Raw genomic sequence first — 15937 nt, forward strand, 5'->3', positions numbered from 1 at the left:
TCATGTGAGTGTTGTGTGATTGTTGTGTGTCATGTGAGTGTTGTGTAATTGTTGTGTGTGTCATGTGAGTGTCACATGTGAGTGTTGTGTGTGTAATGTGAGTGTCACATATGAGTGTTGTGTGTCATGTGAGTGTTGTGTGATTGTTGTGTGTGTCATGTGAGTGTCACATGTGAGTGTTGTGTGTTTGTTGTGTGTGTCATGTGAGTCTTGTGTAATTGTTGTGTGTGTCATGTGAGTGTTGTGTGTTTGTTATGTGTCTTGTGTTGTGTGATTGTTGTGTGTGTCATGTGACTGTCACATATGAGTGTTGTGTGTCATGTGAGTGTTATGTGATTGTTGTGTGTGTCATGTGAGTGTTATGTGATTGTGTGTGTCATGTGAGTGTTGTGTGATTGTTGTGTGTCATGTGAGTGTTGTGTAATTGTTGTGTGTGTCATGTGAGTGTCACATGTGAGTGTTGTGTGTGTAATGTGAGTGTCACATGTGAGTGTTGTGTGTCATGTGAGTGTTGTGTGATTGTTGTGTGTGTCATGTGAGTGTCACATGTGAGTGTTGTGTGTTTGTTGTGTGTGTCATGTGAGTCTTGTGTAATTGTTGTGTGTGTCATGTGAGTGTCACATGTGAGTGTTGTGTGTATGTGAGTATTGTCTGATTGTTGTGTGTGTCATGTGAGTGTTGTGTGATTGTTGTGTGTGTCATGTGAGTGTTGTGTGATTGTTGTCATGTGAGTGTTGTGTGATTGTTGTGTGTGTCATGTGAGTGTCACATGTGAGTGTTGTGTGTCATGTGAGTGTTGTGTGATTGTTGTGTGTGTCATGTGAGTGTTGTGTGATTGTTGTGCGTGTCATGTGAGTGTTGTGTGATTGTTGTGTGTGTCATGTGAGTGTCACATGTGAGTATCATGTTAGCAAACAGCGCCAATGGGATTTTTTCTTAAGTGCGATAGTGGTCCAGAGATAAAATAGCTACTTCTGTAAAGGAAGTATTTATTTAAATAAGAATATATTTCTTGGCTTTGGACATTAAACTAACTTGAACACAGGTCCACACACAAGGTAGCAGGAAGCTGCTGAAGGGAAGAAGCATTTGATGTTGGAGAACTTCCAGGACTTGAGTTCCAGCGACAAAAAGAAGATAAAACTCTCCCTGGTCAGGCGGCCATAGACCAAGGATGATGAAAGAGGACATCTCTCACGCTGCAAGACGTCGCCAGCGTCACATGACAGACGACTCTTCAGAGGACGCATGACACACGTGAATAATCTCCCGTGGGCGTAGCCACACCACGCCGGCCTTGCGCAACGAGCCGCGGAGGACTTTAGCATGAATCACGACTCTCCGGGCGCACGAGTGACCTCTTTTACGTCCAAAACAAGACTTCTGCTTTCGGTTTGGAAGCTGCAGGAAATGGCCTCTGCAAATAGAAAGGAGGGCGAGAGGCAGCGGCGGCTGAGGAACTGTCAAAAGTTTACAAGTGGAGAAGAATGTCAATGACAGGGAGCGACGGAACGCGTCATTCCTAAACACGCTGCAGGGTCACGCCCGGCAGAACCTTCTAGAAACGTCTGCTTCCACGCTAGCGGCCGGCGCCTCCCAGGCGGATCTGCACGTCACGGACGCTCCCGGCTCGCACGTAAAGACGCCAACCGTACCTTCGGTATTGTGGCAAGCGGTGACTCAGGCTCCCCATTGACCTGTCAATCAGAGGGCTGTGACACGAGTGGGCGGGGCTTGGCGGCAAATCCGTGCTGTGAAAACACAGAGATGTTCTCCTTAAAGGCCTACTGAAACCCACTACTACCCACCACGCAGTCTGATAGTTTATACATCAATGATGAAATATTAACATTGCAACACATGCCAATACGGCCTTTTTAGTTGACTAAATTACAATTTTAAATTAAGTTTCGTCTTGAAAACGTCGTGTAATGATGACGTGTACGCAGGACGTCACAGGTTTTTAGGAAGTATGAGCGCTGCACACAACTAAAAGTCGTCTGCTTTAACGGCATAATTATACAGTTTTTTGGACATCTGTGTTGCTGAATCTTTTGCAATTTGTTCAATTAATATTGGAGAAGTCACAGTAGAAAGATGGAGTTGGGAAGCTTTAGCCTTTAGCCACACAAACACACGGTGATTCCTTGTTTAAAATTCCTGGAGGTGAAACTTTACTATGGATCACAGCGCGGTCAAGAGGACATGGATCCCTACCAAATGTCAACCAGCTGTTTTCGGTGAGAATTTTGTGGTTAAAAAGTCAGTTCTTACCGGAGAAAAGCTGAGCTTGTGCCGTCCATAGCTGCCGTCGACTCCCCTGAGCCACTGCGCGTCAAGACACCCGTGGAGACGCCCTTCTGACTATCAGGTACTATTTAACTCACTAAAACACTAGCAACACAATAGAAGGATAAGGAATGTCCCAGAATTATCCTAGTAAACGTCTCAAAAAACATCAGAATCCGTCCCAATGCAATCGCGTTTTTTTTTTTCTAGTCCGTCGCTATCAATATCCTCAAACACAAATCTTTCATCCTCGCTGAAATTAATGGGGAAATTGTCGTTTTCTCGGTCCGAATAGCACGTTTTGTTGGAGGCTCCCATTAAAATCAATGTGAATATGTGAGGAGCCATCAAACATGTGACGTCATCGTCTGCTACTTCCGGTACAGGCAGGGCTTTTCTCTTAGCACCGAAAGTTGCGATCTTTATCGTGGATGTTCTCTACTAAATCCTTTCGGAAAAAGTATGGCAATATCGCGAAATGATCAAGTATGAGACATAGAATGGACCTGCTATCCCCGTTTAAATAAGAAAATCTCATTTCAGGCCTTTATGACTCTTTATGACGTGAGAAAATAGTCAACTAAACAATAGAAAGAATGAGCCTTTTTTCAGATAAACAAAAATAAAATATCTACAAAATCGAGAAATAATATAAAAATAAAACAAAGAAAAATACAAATAATAAACATGAACATTGGATATAAAATAAAACCATAAAAAAGGTAATTATCCTACAAAAATAATAATGCTCTGTTTTGACTGAGACGTAGCAAACATATATACCGTATTTTTAGGACTATAAGTCACAGTTTTTTTCATAGTTTGGCCGGGGGTGCGACTTATGTGTGAAATTATTAACACATTACCATAAAATATCAAATAATATTATTTAGAAGCGACCCCGAGGAAGAAAATTTCCACGGGATTTAGCGATTAGGAGTGACAGATTGTTTGGTAAACGTATAGCATGTCCCCAACCTTTTTGTAGCTGCGGACCGGTCAACGCTTGATAATTTGTCCCGCGGCCCGGCAGGGTTTTTAAAAAAAAAAATTATTTTTAATTTTTTCCCTTTGTCATGAAAAAGGGAGGGTTTTTTTGGGTTGGTGCACTAATTGTAGGCATACCTTGTGTTTTTTATGTTGTTTTAATAAAAAATTTAAATATATTTTTATTTTCTATTATTAAATAATAAAAATTAATACAAAAATTACTGATTGGTACCGGGCCGCGGCCCGGTGGTTGGGGACCACTGTTCTATATGTTATAGTTATTTGAATGACTCTTACCATAATATGTTATGTTAACATACCAAGCACCTTCTCAGTTGATTATTTATGCGTCATATAACGTACACTTATTCAGCCTGTTGTTCACTATTCTTTTTTTATTTTAAATTGTTTTTCAAATGTCTATTCTTGGTGTTGGGTTTTATGAAAATAATTTCCCCCAAAAATGCGACTTGTGTATGTTTTTTTCCTTCTTTATTATGCATTTTCGGCAGGTGCGACTTATACTCCGGAGCGACTTATACTCCGAAAAATACGGTACAATAAAAAGTAAACCTATCTTTAAAAACATGACCATTTTAAAAATATATTAAAAAAAATTATCAACAAGGCAAAGTTTGAAGTTTTGATTAAAAAAAAAACAAAAAAAAAACATTCATTGCATAAAATAAATGCAATTGTTGAAAATATCTGAAAACAGGTCAGTTTTAATTGAGGCATAAACCGCATATTATAAAATTTAAAGATTTGTTTAAAAGTTAAAATTAAGGTGCTGTCACGCCAAATTTCTTCTCCCCGGAACCCCTCTAATGCCTGAAGGACCCCAATGAGGGCGTGATAATACCAAGTTATATGACTCTTAATGGTTACAGCTGCAAAATTAGCGAAGCAAAAATAGCTTGAAAGGTTAGCATGCTGGAATGCTAATATTTTTTTCCTCACCATTATTTTTCACCAATGACAATCAGCCAATTATGATGCTTTTAAAACAGGCAGCTGTGTGGGCTGCTTTAAGGTCCTTCCACCCTCATTGGGTCCTTCAAGCATTAATGCCAAAATTCTTCCGGGGGTAAGGTTTTTGTAGGAGGGAAGAAATTTGGCGTGACTGTAGCTGAGATAGGCGCCATCTCCCCCCGCGACCCCAAAAGGGAATAAGCGGTAGAAAATGGATGGATTGAGTACCAATGATTGTCACACAGACACCAGGTGTGGTGAAATTATCCTCTGCATTTGACCCATAAGGGTGAGGTTGATGGGGCGGTATAGCTCGGTTGGTAGAGTGACCGTGCCAGCAACTTGAGGGTTTCAGGTTCGATTCCCGCTTCTGCCATCCTGGTCACTGCGGTCACTTTACCCAGCTGCTCTCAGTGCCACCCACACTGGTTTAAAAATGTAACTTCGAAATTGGGTTTCACAATGTAAAGCGCTTTGAGTCACTAGAGAAAAGCGCTATATATATATATAATTCACTGCAACCGCTGAGTGGAGCAGTGAGCAGCAGCGGTGACCACGCCCGGGAATCATTTTTGGGTGATTTAACCTCAATGAGTGGGAATGTGTCCTACACTCACCAGGTGACATTGGCTTGAACTGCTGCGGCTGTAGGCAACCTCCTGGAATAAAAGAAAAGAGAACTCCCCAAGATGTTAGTGTCTGCATTGGAAGTGTGAGGAGTCAGTGGATTTGAAATGAACGGAGCGGGGCGGCGTGGCTCGGCTGAATGTGTTGCACAGTGTACAACGCATTAAGTCTCGAGAGAATAGCACTATATAAATATAATTCACTTCACTTCAAAACTCCACACACACAAAAATGTTTTCAGTCCCCCAAAAAAAATCTTCAATTAAAAAAATTATTTGACCTTTAAAAATATTTTCTGCATTTTTTTAAAAATTAAATAAACAATTCACATGTAAAACAAAATGGTTTTCTTCAATTAAAAAAATATTTAAAAAATAAAATGAGCAAGTAAAATAATCTTATTTTCTGCAAGTAAAAAATGTTTTCAATTAAAAAAAAATGTTCTGCAAGTAAACATTTTTTTTTAATTTTATTTTCAATTAAAAATGATTCAGAAGTCAAAAAACAACATTCTCCTAAATTAAAAATAATGATTCGCAAGTAAAAACAACAACTATTTTCTTCAAATAAAAGAACAATTTGCAAGTAAAAAAACAAAACAAAACTCATTTTCTTGAATTAAAAAAACAAACAATTTAAAGTAAAAAATCCATCCATCCATATTCTCTTTGGGGTCGCTGGTGCCTATCTCAGCTACAATCGGGCGGAAGGCAAGGTACACCCTGGACAAATTGCCAACTCAACACAGATAGAGAGACAACATTCACACTCACATTCACACACTAGGCCGAATTTAGTGTTGCCAATCAACCTATCCCCAGGTGCATGTCTTTGGAAGTGGGAGGAAGCCGGAGTACCCGGAGGGAACCCACGCAGTCACGGGGAGAACATGCAAACTCCACACAGAAAGATCCCGAGCCTGGGATTGAATCCAAGACTACTCAGGACATTCGAATTGTGAGGCAGACGCACTAACCCCTCTGCCACCGTGATGCCAAAATATTCACAATTAGGAAAAAAAAAATTCTTCAATCAAAAAACTCAAAACTTCCCAGACAGCAGATATGTTTTATGTATGTCCCCCAGATTTGTGCCTGGAAGCAATCCTGTCTCGGATGTCTACAGACCATTCCTTGGACTTCATTCTTGGTTTGGCTGTCAGGTGTGGACCTTCTACATAGACGGGTGCGAGTGTTGAAATGGGTAAGTTTTAACTTGGGCATAAAATATAAATCATAAAAACTAAATATTTGTTTAAAACATTCGAAATACAAATATCAAAACATGTAAACTATATTATCAAAATATTACGAATAAATAATACAACAATTGCATGGGTTTCTTGTAAAATGCCTTTAGAAATAATTTAAAAATAAAAACACACCTCCACCCACCATCAACAATTTCAGGTAGATTTGAGCATGTGTAAGGAAGTTATGACTGTCATATATTTTTTCACGTCGTTTGGTCCCACCCAACACCCCGACCCACCATTAAAATTTTTGGAAAGATTGGAGCATGCGGACGGAAGTTATGAGAGGTATATTTTTTCTCCACTAGGGGGTGATAATTGAGCCATTGTAGTGATGCCGTTGCGTTCCACCCAACACCCAGACCCAACAGAATAGAAAATTCGGGAAGATTGGAGCATGTGGAAGGAAGTTAGGACTTATACATTTTCACCACTAGGGGGGGCGATAAAGGAGTCGTAGTAGTTATGCAGACACGTCCCAAACAATACCCACCACAAGGCAAATTCAGGAAAATTGGAGCATGTTGATGAGAATTATGAGAGGTACAATTTTTCACCACTAGGGGGAAACAAGGGTGCCGCAGTAGTTAGGCAGTTGCGTCCCACCCGACACCTCAACCAACCATAAAAAGATTTTAGGAAGATCAGAGCATGTGTAAGGAAGTTATGACAGTTATAATTTTTCACCACAAGGGGGCGATAAAGGCGCTGCAGTATTCACATCGTTGGGTCTGGCCAAACACCTCGACACACCATCAAAATTTGGGAAGATTAGAGCATGCGGACAGAAGTTATGAGAGTTATACATTTTCACCACTACGGCGCTTTAGTAGTTACGCAGTCGCAACCCACCCAACACCCTGATCCACCATGAAAAAAATTCGGGAAGATTGGAGCATGTGGAAGGAAGTTATGACTGTTATACTTTTTCACCACAAGGGGGTGATAAAGGCGCTGCAGTATCCATGCCATCAGGTCCCCCCCAACACTCCGACCCACCATAGAAAATTTCGGAAAGATTGGAGCATGTGGAAGGAAGTTATGAGAGTTATACTTTTTCACCACTAGGGGGCAATAAAGGTGGTGCAGTCATGGGGCAATTGCATACCACCCAATAGCCTGACCCATCATAAAACATTTCGGGAAAATTGGAGCATATGGAAGGAAGTTATGAGTGTTATACATTTTCACCACAAGGGGGCGACAAATGTGCCGCAGTGTTCATGCCATTAGGTCCCACCCAACACCCCGACCCACCGTAAAACATTTTGGGAAGATTGGAGCATGTGAACGAAAGTTATGAGACTCACACTTTTTCACCACAAGGGGGCGACAAAGGTGTGGCGTGTAATACCCGGACCCACCATAAAAAGATTAAACAAGATCAGAGTGTGGGTAAAGAGGTTATACATTTCCACCAGGAGGGTGCGATAGAGGCACCACAGTAAAAATGCAGTTGCAACGAACCCAACAGTCCGATTAACCATCAAAAATTTCAGGAAGATGGGAGCGTGTGGAAGGGAAATAAGTATAACTCATACTTTGTCACCACAAGGGGGCGATGGTAGGGTGGATGTTAACATTCAGGCATGGACCTGAAGTACTGGTGTCAGTTTGGAGGAAGATCCCATCACCTAATAAGACAGTTTGATTGGTCATGGCGTGGGGCATGTTTAGGCTCCGCCCACTTGGAATGGCTATGAACAGGAAGTGACCCATTGGGCACTTCAGGGTGACATATTTGACATATTTTACATTATTTGAAAAAAATAATGTAAAATGACCAATTTAAGGCAAAGTTAGGATGAAAGGAAAACAAATCATATTCATTGCATAACATTTTTTTAAATATATGTATTTTTAAATGGGTCAGTTTTAATTGAGGCATACGAAATGAATCATAAAAGTAAATACATTTAACAATTTTTAAATACAAACATAACTAAAATATAAAAACTGTCATCAAAATATTACAAATAAAGGATAAAGAAAATTGCATAGTTTCTTGTCTTTAGAAATAATTTTAAAATAATGATAATAATACAAATAATTATTAATTGAAATGTTTCCTTAATAAATCAATAAAAATGCTAATTAGATTCATTATATTTAAATATATTTATTCTAAAAACAAACAAAAAAATATATATATATGTCTTAATTAGATCATCCAGAGAATAGTGCTCGATACCATGGTAGAGCGCAATATATGTATATATATGTATATATATATAAGTATATATATATATATATATATATATATATATATATATATATATATATATATATATATATATATATGTATATATATGTATGTATGTGTATATACACATACATACATATCGTGGGTTCCCTCCGGGTACTCCGGCTTCCTCCCTCTTCCAAAGACATGCACCTGGGGATAGGTTGATTGGCAACACTAAATTGGCCCTAGTGTGTGAATGTGAGTGTGAGTGTTGTCTGTCTATCTGTGTTGGCCCTGCGATGAGGTGGCGACTTGTCCAGGGTGTACCCCGCCTTCCGCCCGATTGTAGCTGAGATAGGCGCCAGCGCCCCCCGCGACTCCGAAAGGGAATAAGCGGTAGAAAATGGATGGATATATATATATATATATATATATATATAATTATATATATATATATATATATATATATATATGTATATATATGTATATATATATACATATGTATATATATATATATATATATATGTATATATATATAAGTATATATATATATATATGTATATATATATATATATGTATGTGTATATACACATACATACATATACATATATATATATATATATATATATATATATATATATATATGTATATATATATGTATATATATATAGAAACTTTTTTTTTAAATGAGCCTACACAAATGCTCTGTTTTGACTGAGCCTAAGTAAAAAATAAATACAATAAAAAGTAAACAAATCTTTCAAAATATGACAGTTTAAAAAAAATAATGTAAAATGACCAATAAATAAGGCAAAGTTAGGATGAAGGCTTGATATAAAGAAAAACAAATCATATACATTGCATATAACAATTACCAAGGTAAAACAAATTAAAATGGGTCAGTTTTAATTTAGCCATAATTAATGTATCATAAAAATAAAGACATTTAAAATATGTAAAATACAAATATAAATAAATAAAATAAATGCGTTGTACTTTTATAGCGCTTTTCTACCTTCAAGGTACTCAAAGCGCTTTGACACTACTTCCACATTTACCCATTCACACACACATTCACACACTGATGGAGGGAGCTGCCATGCAAGGCGCCAACCAGCAACCATCAGGAGCAAGGGTGAAGTGTCTTGCTCAGGACACAACGGACGTGACGAGGTTGGTTCTAGGTGGGATTTGAACCAGTGACCCTCGGGTTGCGCACGGCCACTCTCCCACTGCGCCACGCCGTATATATAATTATAAATATAATTATATATAATTAAAATATGAAAACTATGTCATCAAAATATGACAAGTAAAGGATTAAAATTGTATCTGTTTTGACAGTGCCTTTGTAAAATAAATTAAACAAAAATTAAACCTTTTTAAAAATATGACGGGTTTTTTGTTTTGTTTTTTGTTTTGTTTTTTAAGTAAAATGACCAATAAATAAGGCAAAGTTAGGATAAATCATATTGATGTCATGTAAGAAATAAAAATTGTAAAAAAAATAATTCATAAAAATGTGTCAGTTTTGAGGCATAAAAAATAAATCATAAAAATAGACATTTAAAAATGACAAAATACAAAAATAATTAAAATATAAAAACGATGTCATCAAAGTATTACAAATTTAAAAAATTGCATGGTTTCTTGTAAAATGATAATTCTGACATCTGACACTGGTCTGAATGAGCAAACACGTGACAAACTTCAAACATAAACATTTTAAACAAGTTTTGAACTTCTTCTACAAAAAAATTAATGTTTTGACTAAGCTACTTTCATGAATATACACTTAAAAAAATGTTTTTGAAAATATGAACATTGTACAAAAATTACACACCTAATAATGCAACATTTGATGAAGCCTTAATTTTTTTATAACAACATGAAAAATAATCTTTAAAAACAGAAAAATACAAAATAAATAAATGCAACATTTGCTAATGGTCAGTTTTAATTGGGCTAAAAAATAAATAAAAAGTAAAAAAAAAATTGGTCCAATATGGAAACATGGTTAATAAAATATTACAAAGAAAGACTACAAAACATATTTTTATTTTGTGAAACGACTTTGTTGACTTAAGAGTTTTGACATATAGTCAACAAACATTGAGTCATCGTGTGATAAAAAAATGTAATTTGCTCTCCGCTTTTCACATGTTGGCTCCTCCGCCATGCGGGGAAATTTTGTTAGTGTTAGTGTGTGTGTGTGTGTGTGTGTGTGTGTGTGTGTGTGTGTGTGTGTGTGTGTGTGTGTGTGTGTGTGTGTGTGTGTGTGTAGTCAGCATGCAGGCCTGCTTCACGTGGTTTGCAAAGGTGAAGGGCCATTAGGGCAAAGGCGAGTACAAGACTCAGTTACTCAGTAACTGGAACTCTCTTCTGGCCATCACTTCTGCCCCCGCCGCCCCCCCAACACATACACACACGCACACACACACTGCAGTGCAGCTGCTTGATGAAGAAATAGTTGAGTTTTCACATTTCTTTGCTGCAACCAAAAAAAAAACACTGAAAAATGGTCAAAGAAAGAATACATTGAAGTATGGATGGTAATACACATTATCAACCAGCAGGGGGCAGCAAAGACGAGCATCCACTCAGAAATGTGGGAAAACAACCCTGAAATAATAATAAAAATAGGAAGAAAATTATACTTTTTATAGTTTTCTCTTTAGACCTGCTGCTGTCTCTAATTAACGGGTTAAATTGTTTTATTTTTTACCAGCTGTGGCTGTAGGCAACCCCCACCATGTAATTTATGACACAGAAAATGACATCAATGAGACAATTACATGAACCAGGTGACATTGGTATGAGCTGTTGCGGCTGTAGGCAACCTCCTGGTGGCGTTTGAATTACAAAAAAGAGACCTCTCCGAGATGTTAGTGTCTGCATCGGACGTGTGACGAGTCAGCAGATGTATTTAGCTCTGCATGCGCTGTAAAATGTGGTGGTGCGAGTGGTGTAAATGCCCAAATGTGGAGTGAAATGAATGGAGTGGGGCGACGTGGCTCGGTTGAGTGGGTTTCACCATGTGAAGCACTTTAAGTCTCTAGACATATACTGTAAATCACCTCACCTCAGAACTCCACAAACTTTGCTCAGACCATTCTCAAAAAGAAAAATCTGTAAGTAAAATGTTTTTTAGAAATCAAAAAATATATTCTGCTATTTTCTTGAATTAAATAATAAGTCAAAAAAAATATTTTATCTTCAATTAAAGAACCATTTAAAAGTAAAAAAAAAAATTATTTAATAAAAAAAATATTTTCTCAAATTAAAATAATTTGCAAGTAAAAAAACAAAACATTTTATTCAATCAAAAAACTATTCAAAAGTTTAAAAAAAAATTATTAAAAAATAAATAAAATTAAAAAACGATTCGCAACCAAAGAAAAACCCAACAAAACCGAAACTATTTTCTTGAATTCCAAAAATGTTTAATTTTGCAAATAAAAAAATATTCCTAAGTTAAAAAAAAAACTTTTTGTCAATTAAAAGTAAAAAAAATCGATTATCTACAATTTAAAAAAATAAGGGGGGAAAAGCATTCTCCTAAATTTAAAAAAAAAGTTTGCAAGTAAAAATAACAACAAAGCCCAAAAATTTTGCAAGTAATAAAATGATTCGCATGTAGAACAAATATATTTTGGAAGTAAAATAATTATTGGCAAGTAAAACAAACATATATTTTCTTTAACTGAAAGAACAATTTACAAGTTAAAAAAAATATATTTTCTTCAATTAGAAAACAATTTAAAAGTAAAAAAACTAACAATTTTTTTAAATAAAAAAACTAAGTTGCAAGTAAAAAATGTATATATTTTCTGCAAGTAAAAATGTTTTTCTTCAATTAAAAAAATGATTTGCATGTAAAAAAACAAACCCACAAATGTTCTTGAATTCAAATAATTCGCAAGTACATCAAATCATTTTCGGCAAATAAAAAATGCATCGCAATTAAAAAGAAAACATTTTTCAATTAAAAATTATTCACAAGTGCAATAAAACAATTTTCTTCAATTGATGACTGATTGAATTAAAATATATATATTTTAAAAGGAAAAAAACAATTATTCTAAATTTAAAAAAATATTCGCAAGTAAAAACACATTTCTTGAATTACAAAAATATTCGCAGGTTAAAAAAAAATATATAGATATTGAATTCAAATAATTTGTAAGTAAAAAAATAATAATTTTGCAAATAAAAAATCAGTCACAAGTCAAAAAAACTATTTTCTTAAATTAAAAAAACAAATGTAAAAAAAACATTGTCCTAAATAAAATAAAAAATATTTGCAAGTAAAAAAAATAAAAAAAAAACATACAAATTCTGCAAATAATAAAATGGTGTAAAATGATTGGCAAGTAAAAAAATAAATTTTCTTCAACCAAAAAAACAATTTGCAATGTGAAAAAAAACTTATTTCCTTCCATTTAAAAGTAAAAATTTTTTTTCCTAAATTAAAATAAATTATTCAGAATTTAAAAAAATAAATAAAAAATTCCATCAATCAAAAAAGTCCCAAAAATTTCCCAGAGACCACGGTGCTCACTAGGACCTCCCAGGCAACACATACAGTATTAGTTTTTTTTTTTTTTTTTAAATGTTCCCTAGATTTTTGCCTGGAGACAATCCTGTCTCTGAAGTCTACAGAGCTTGGACTTAATTATTGGTTTCACTGTCAGGTGTGGACCTTCTACATAGACATGTGTGTGTGTCTTTAACAATCATGTGCAGTCAGCCAACTGAATTCAGCACAGGTGGACTCCAACGAAGCTGTAGGAACATCTCAAGAATGATCAGTTGAAACAGGAGGCACGTTAAACCACTTTGGCAAAGGATGTTAAGACATTGTGTACATGTGAGTTCATACTTTTTAAAAAGTTTTAATACATTTAACCAACTCAGTGGCCTAGTGGTTAGAGTGAATGCCCTGAGATCGGTAGGTTGGGAGTTCAAACCCCGGCCGAGTCATACCAAAGACTATAAAAAATGGGACCCATTGCCTCCCTGCTTGGCACTCAGCATCAAGGGTTGGATTTGGGGGTTAAATCACCATAAATGATTCCCGGGCGTGGCACCGCTGCTGCCCACTGCTCCGCTCACCTCCCAGGGGGTGATCAAGGGGATGGGTCAAATGCAGAGGACAAATTCCACCACACCTAGTGTGTGTGACAAATCATTGGTACTTTCACTTTAACTTTAATTTGCAAAACAAACAAAATAAGACATTGCCATTATAAAAAATAATGTATTCCATTTTGGAAAAAAGCTGTAACACTACTTGTGATTTGTAAGTTTTTATTATTTTTTATAAATTAGCCTACCTTTTCTTAAAAAAAAAACACATTTTCAAAATGTCATTATGGGGTATTGTGTGGAGAATTTTGAGGGCAAAAAAGAATTTAATCCATTTTGGAAAAAGGCTTTATAACACATGATTTTGTAAGTTTTTTTGTATTTAATAAATTAGCAAAAGTTTCTTAAAAAAACATGTTCACCCAATCCCTATTGGGTAGAATGTGTAAAATTTTGAGGGAAAAAATGAATTTAATTTGTTTGTTTTATTTGGGGAAAAGGCTGTAACAATCGATGTGATTTTTTATTTTTTAAATAAAGTTAAAGTATCAATGATTGTCACACACACACTAGGTGGGGTGAAATGTATCCTCTGCATTCGACCCATCACCTTGATCACCCCCTGGGAGGTGAGGGGAGCAGTGGGCAGCAGCTGTGCCGCGCCCGGGAATCATTTATGGTGATTTAATCCCCAATTCAAATTAGTTACAATTATTAAAAATAAAACATTTTCACACTGTCATGGGGTATTGTGTGTAGAATTTTTGAGGACGAAAATGAATGTATTCCATTTTGGAAAGGCTGTAACACTAGATATGATTTATTAGTTTTTTTGTTTTTTTTTTAATAAATTAGAAACACTTTCTAAAAAAAATAAAGGAAACAAATCACACTGTCATTATGGAGTGTTGTGTGTAGAATTTTGAGGACAAAAATGAATGTATTGCATTTTGGAAAAAGCTTGTAACACTACATGTGATTTCTTAGTTCTTACATTTTTAAGAAAATTTGCGAAATTAAAAAATATATATATATAAATACTATGATCACTTCCTGCATGCACTGTACACTTAGACACGTCCATCAAAAAACAAATGATGTAAAAAAAAAAAAGGCAAATTCATAGACTAACAAGCATTTCTTAAAACAAAACATTTCAAACTGTTATGTGGTGTTGTGCATAATTTTGAGGACAAAGTTGAATGTATTCAATTTTGTAAAAAGGCTGTAACACTATTTGATTTTTTAAATTTTTTTTTAATTAGCACAAATTTGTAAAAAAAAATTAAAATAAAAAAACACACTTATGGGGTAATGTGTGTAGAAGTTTGAGGACAAAAATGTATTTAATTTTGATTTCTAAGTTTTATTAAATTTTTTTTAATAGCAAAAATTTCTAAGACAAACTTAAAAACGTTCACATTGTTACTATGGGGTATTGTGTGTAGAACTTTGAGGACAAAAATGAATGTATTGCATTTTGGAAAAAGGCCGTAACACTACATTTCTTTTTTATTTTTAATAAATAAATGGATTGTACTTGTATAGCGCTTTTCTACCTTCAAGGTACTCAAAGCGCTTTGACACTACTTCCACATTTACCCATTCACACACACATTCACACACTGATGGAGGGAGCTGCCATGCAAGGCGCTAACCAGCACCCATCAGGAGCAAGGGTGAAGTGTCTTGCTCAGGACACAACAGACGTGACGAGGTTGGTACTAGGTGGGGAATGAACCAGGGACCCTTGGGTTGCTAATACATTAGCAAAAGTTTCTCAACATTTTCATTTTTTTTTTAAATCACTGTCATTTTGGGGTATTGTGTGTAGAATTTTGAGGACAAAAATGAATATTGCATTTTGGAAAAATGCTGTAACACTACATATATATTTTTATTTTTAATACATTAGCAAAAATTTCTACAGAAAAAATATTTAAAAATCACACTGTCATTATGGGGTATTGTGTGTAGAATTTTGAGGACAAAAATGAATTTATTCCATTTTGGAAAAATGCTGTAGCATTATATGTGATTTATAAGTTGTATTTATTTTGTTTTTTTTATAAATTAGCAAACATTTCTAAGAAAAACAAAACAACTTTCAAACTGTTATTTTGGGGTATTGTGTTTAGAATTTTGAGGACAAACAATGTATTGTATTTTGGAAAAAGGCCGTAAAACTACATGTGATTTATTAGTTTTATTTTTAATAAATTAGCAAAAATTTCTAAAAATAAAAAAAATAAAATCACTGTCATTACTGAGTATTGTGTGTAAAATTTTGAGGACAAAAATGAATTCATTCCATTTTGGAAAAAGGCTGCATCATCTGATTTCTAAGTTTTATTTGTTTATTTTTTTAAAATAGCAAATATTTGTAATAAAAACAAAAACTTTCACGCTATTATGGGGTATTTTGAGGACAAAAAATTAATGTATTGCATTTTGGAAAAAAGCTGTAACACTATATGTGATTTCTTTTATTTCTTTATGTTAGTACATTAGCTAAAATAAAGTAATTCTGAGAA

At 35.1% G+C, this 15937-nt stretch overlaps 1 long non-coding RNA gene across 3 annotated transcripts in view; it reads left to right on the forward strand.

Moving 5' to 3' along the window:
- The first annotated feature begins 979 nt into the window (after positions 1-979).
- The window catches only part of LOC133537047 (uncharacterized), a 46377-nt gene continuing 31419 nt past the window's right edge, over positions 980-15937 (forward strand). For all 3 annotated transcript variants that reach the window (XR_009802594.1, XR_009802595.1, XR_009802596.1), the window contains exons 1-3: positions 980-2240; positions 2306-2371; positions 5965-6081. This is a non-coding gene — a long non-coding RNA (uncharacterized LOC133537047). The remainder of the gene's footprint in view (positions 2241-2305; positions 2372-5964; positions 6082-15937) is intronic.

Source organism: Nerophis ophidion, linkage group LG18, assembly GCF_033978795.1.
Source record: "Nerophis ophidion isolate RoL-2023_Sa linkage group LG18, RoL_Noph_v1.0, whole genome shotgun sequence".
In the NCBI taxonomy this organism is placed as follows: domain Eukaryota; kingdom Metazoa; phylum Chordata; class Actinopteri; order Syngnathiformes; family Syngnathidae; genus Nerophis; species Nerophis ophidion.